This window comes from Bos grunniens, chromosome 18, assembly GCF_055505025.1.
Source record: "Bos grunniens cultivar Pamir isolate PY7600 chromosome 18, Bosgru_T2T1.0, whole genome shotgun sequence".
NCBI classification, from domain to species: Eukaryota; Metazoa; Chordata; class Mammalia; order Artiodactyla; family Bovidae; genus Bos; species Bos grunniens.
Window position 1 is genome coordinate 62,278,432 of NC_141182.1, and position 5,512 is coordinate 62,283,943.

Consider the following 5,512-nt stretch of genomic DNA (forward strand, 5'->3'; position numbering starts at 1 on the left):
CAGATGTGGACACTTTCGCCAGCTCCACTAGAAGTCTGGTGGTGAACCACATCCTTCATGTGGTTCATATGAAACCAGCATTTCATATCTCAGAGCCAGGACCATGAGTATTATTTCTGTTTGCATTTTCATTACCTAGTAATGAAATTACTAGGTACACAGTAGGGTCACAGTAACTCTATGTGTTTAAATATGTGGGGGCAGATTCCAAGGATGAATAATCATTCAACACATTAAATCGTTATCATGCATATTTTCTGCAGACAGGAACTACAGTTGAACACTTTAAAGAGGCAGTGGCCGTCTTATCTGCCTGCCTTCTCTTCTCAAACCCATGTACCTGAACTGTGGACAAGTCCGCTGGCCACAGTGCGTCAACTCCCTGCAGAAGGAGCACAGTGGGGACGATTAACTGTACCACTTCTGCTCTGTGGGCTTCAGAAGGATGAACTCAGGACTATTTCCCAGCTTAGGAAACTGGTCCCCAAGAACCAATTGTAAATTGATAGTTGCTATGATCAATTTAAAGTATTCTAATGTCCCCTCTCTATTTTTTCTAATCTGTAATAATTTTTAACCCACAAAACTCTGGAGATCCCAATGCAATTGTTCTTCCTGGTGTTTCTACCCTCAGGCTCTACACACTGATCCCCCATCAACCCAAGGACAGAGTGCATGTTTTCCTGCCCCAGGTCTTGTTCCCAAGGTGTTTCTTTCCATCGTGAGTCTCTGCCCCCATAAGCTTTGATCCCCTCTATTCACTGTCCGAGTCTTCAGTCTTTGAGGCAGTGATGCCCCTGGTTTTCTCACCTCTTTTACAGATACAAGAATTTTTCCTCTGTTCAGTGTTTTTTCTTATTGTTAGAACAGAGTGGTGACTTTCAAGATCCATGCATGAAAAACCAGAAACCAGAAGTCCATGACTGATTTCTTAAGTTATATTGGGTTGAGGAATTCTGATGATATATGAGTTCTCCAATGTTGACAGCTAATTCAATTGCAGCCATGTTAAAATTAGTTGGACAGTCTTATAACCTAAGTGATATTTTTGTATTTTTTTTTTAATACATTTTTACCATAGGCAGGATAATCATGAGTTCTGTAGGTGGTAAACTATATACTTGACTCTATCTCCTGTCACATATTCATATACTCAGTATGTATTATTTAACACCTGTCAGAGATCAACCATATTGCTGAATAAGACAGACATGATTCCCAAGTCATGGGAAACAGATATAAATACAAAACAGTAATGGTGAATAATACAGCTGTTATGTGCTTGTTCTTCGAGTTGAGCCCCTCCTATAGGGTATAAAAGTATCTGCTTTCTCGGAAGAAAGAAGAGTAAGAATTCTTTTTTATTTTGAGAATTCTTTTCCAGTGCTGGTTCTGTAAGAAGACTGCTGATGTCATCATTAGCACAGCCTCTTTTCTGTTCCAGGACACTCTGGCGTCCTCTCCATGTCTTTTCACAAAGATGCCCTGACAATCCCAGGGGACATGGTTCTGAAAACTATCTTGTAGTTACAGACGGTGGTTGGGGCTCTGCTCAATGCCATCCTTTTCCTATACAGCATCTCTCCAATCTTTCTTGGCCACAAGAAGATATCCACATACGTGATTCTCACCCACATGGCCGTGGCCAGTCTCCTGGTTCTTCTCACTCTTGGCATTCTCCACACAATGGCAACTTTTGTGTCAAAGAACCCCCTGTCTAGTCTTGGATGTAAACTCTGTATTACTTACGGAGAGTGACTCTCAGCACTGCCCTGTGTTCCACCTGCGTCCTGAGAACCTATCACTCCTTCACTCTCACCCCGAGGAGAGCAGAGTGGATGATGCTCAGAGGAAGGGCCCCCAAGGTCACTGGTTCTTCCTGCTGCACCTGCTGGATGTTCAGTCTCTGAATGTGCATCACTGTCCCCCTGAAAACCGCTGCTCCACAGAACACACACAACCGTAGTGATAACCAAGGAATGCGGTTTTGCTCATCCTCAGGTCCTGCCGATGGCCCTGTCTCCTTGTGGTTCATCTCTGATGCCGTGTTTCTTGGCCTCACAGAACACACACAACCGTACTGATGACCAAGGAATGCGGTTTTGCTCATCCTCAGATCCTGCCGATGGCCCTGTCTCCTTGTGGTTCATCTCTGATGCCGTGTTTCTTGGCCTCATGGTCCAGTCCAGTGGCTCCATGGTGCTTCTGCACAGACACCGCCAGAGGGTGCAGTATGTTCACACCCGTTCTGGGCACCACAGATGCCCCCCAGAGACCAGAGCCACCCACACCATCCTGATGCTGGTGGTCACCTTTGTCATCGTTTACATACTGAATTCCATTTTTTCTTTTTATATCGCTTCCTTCTCAAATATTCATCTATGTTTGATATAGACCGCTCATATTTTGGTTTCATGTTTCCCCACTTTTAGCCCCTTTCTGCTTATCCTTAGGGATCCTAGATTTCCTAGATTCTGCTCTCATGTTGTCAGAAGTCATGGCTGAAGTGCAAATGTGTAAAAGATAGCTTCACGAATAGCTGAGATCACTCTAGTCTGTGACTCTTTACTCAGTGCCGTTTTTATTGATATAATTAACGTAAAATGTTATAGTAGTTTTAGTCGTACAATATAATGATTCTATACCTGTATATGTTGCAAAATATTACCTCAGTAAGAACAAATTGCCGTTTTCATACAGAGACACAAAAATTATTTTCCCTGTAATGAGGACTTTTAAGATTTACTCTCAGCAAATTTAAAACCATGCAATACAGTTTATTATCTATAATCACTATATTGTATATTATATCCCTGTGACTTATTTTACAGCTGAACATTTGTACTTTTTGATGTTTATAATAAGTACCAAATTTTTACATAAAGTCCAACGAACATGGAAGATCAGTGTACTAAGTTGCTGCGCTGGTATATTTGATAGTCCACCCATCAAATTATATCAGCTTGAAAAGGATACTTCAGATTTTTGAGGAAACTGATTTCTCCCTCAATCCATCAACTGTCTGGAATAAATCTCCTTTATAAAGAAATATTTAAAGTATTTCCACAAATTTTATCTCAGTGTTACTGTGAATAATACCTGAAATACACTGGCACATAATCCAGTATTGGTCCAGATAAATTTTATTCCAGAATGGACAGAGATTTTATTTCAGTGAAGAAGATTGTTTAAAAACTGGGAAAAGGAGACGGTGTTGTTCTGTATTACCTTGAATCTTCGTTTAACTCATGTTTCTCCAGTCAGCTATAGTCTTACACAGAAAATCAGTGTTCTTCAATGGATCGCTTCACCTTGAAAGCTGCATGTTCTTTACATGGTTGAGTCTCAGTAATCTGGTTGATTGGATGGATGAAGTCATATGAAAGAAGGAGTAAAAACTGCCGTCTTTTATATTTGTCACTTAAATGTGTAGTTTTCATCTAGTCTCAGTCGTCTTCTGTTCTCTTAGGTTTTTACTCTCTTTGTTTTTCCTTCTCCCCTTGTTTTGTGACAGACTGTTGTTTTTAATATACGATTAAAATTGTTTAAATTTTTTATTTTTTACTAGTTCAGCATTTTCTTTATTTTTAAAAAAATTTATTTATATCAATTGGAGGCTAATTACTTCACAATATTGTACTGGCTTTGCCAATATTGTACTGGCGGATCGACATGAATCTGCACGGGTGTGCACATGTTCCCCATCTTGAACCCCCCTCCCACCTCCCTCCCCATACCATCCCTCTGGGTCATCCCAGTGCACCAGCCCCGAGCTTTAAAATTAGAGGATAACTACTTAACAATATTATGATTTTTTTGCCATACATCCACATGAATCGGCCATAGATATACGTATGTCCCCTCCTCTTGAACCCCCCGACTCCTGCCTCCCCATCCCACACCTCTAGGTTGTCACAGATCACCAGCTTGGGGTTCCCTGCGTCTTACATCAAACTCCCACCAGCTATCTGTTTTGCATACGGTAACGCACATGTTTCACTGCTACTCTCTCAACTCGTCCCACCCTCTCCTTCCCCCACTGTGTCCTAAGTCTCTGCTCCGTGTGTGTGTCTCCATCGCTGCCCTGCAAATAGGTTCATCAGTACTATCTTTCTAGATTCCACGGTGATGGTGGTTTTGTCACTAACTCATGTCCAACTCTTGTGAGCCAATGTACAGAGGAGCCTGACAGGCTACAGTCTATGGGATTCTTGAGGCAAGAATACTGGAGTGGGTCGCCATTTCCTTCTCCAATATTCCATACATATGCATTAATATGTGATATTTGTCTTTCTCTTTCTGACTTACTTCACTCTGTAAGGTTCATCCACCTCATTATAACTGACTCAAATGCATTCCTTTTTATAGCTTAGTAATATTCCACTGTGTATATGTACCATAACTACCTTATCCACTCATCTGTTGATGGACATCTAGGTTGCTTCCATGTCCTAGAACTGGTCTTTAGTTGCTTTACAATGTCATGTTGGTTTCTGCTCCACAGAAGTGAATCAGCTATACATATATCTCCTCTCTTTTAGATTTCCTTCCCATTTAGGTCACCACAGAGCACTGATAGAGTTTCCTGTACTATACAGTAGGTTTTCATTAGTTATCTAATTTAACATTGTATATACGTCAACCCCAGTCTTCCAGTTCATCCCACCCCGCTTTCCCCTCTTTGGTGTCCATATGTTTGTTCTCTATATCTGTTCTAATTTTAGTAGTGTATTTAAAATAAATAACCAATAGGACCTACTGTATAGCACAGGGAACTCTGCTCAATATTCTGTAATAACCTAAATGGGAAAAGAATTTGAAAAAGAATAGAAAAATAATAAAAATGAATTCATATTGAGTTATCGAATGAGAGGAAACAAAACCATATTTAGGGCTTCACCAGAGGCTCAGCGGTAAAGAATTCGCCTGCAAGGCAAAAGACTCAGGTTGATCCCTGGGTCGGGAAGATCCCCTGGGAGAGGATGGCAACCCACTCCAGTGTTCTTGCCTGGAAAATTCCATGGACAGAGGAGCCTAGGAGGCTACAGTCCATGGGGTTGCCAAGAGTCGGACATGACTGTCGTGACTGAGCACACATGCATGCAAACCTTATTTATCCTTCTGAAACCTCCTGTTTTACTTAACAGTATATCAAGGATATCTTTTCACTTTAATACATAAGTCTTTTTCACCTTTCTAAGGCAAAAAATTTATTTGATAGTGTTAAGGTGTAAGTACTTTCCGTTGCTTGTGGTAGCCATTGTATATGGGTTCCCAAAGTATCATAGTCTGATCTGACTGCTTTGAACCCTTTCAAAGAACATGTAAAAACTTTTAAATAGTATAATTCTACAGGTCTTGTAATGCTTTTTGCTATTTTTTTATGTTTTCATCAAAGAATACAGATTCTTCGGAATGTGTATTGGAAGTCAGTTTTGAGAAACCAGGGTGCACTCGGCAGGGTGCACACTGCCGAGACTGTCATTGCTCTGGGGCCTCTCAGCACAAACAG

At 40.9% G+C, this 5,512-nt stretch overlaps 1 pseudogene; it reads left to right on the plus strand.

Moving 5' to 3' along the window:
- Nucleotides 1-1,092: 1,092 nt before the first annotated feature.
- On the plus strand, nt 1,093-3,527 carry LOC147354596 (vomeronasal type-1 receptor 4-like; annotated as a pseudogene).
- Nucleotides 3,528-5,512: the final 1,985 nt, after the last annotated feature.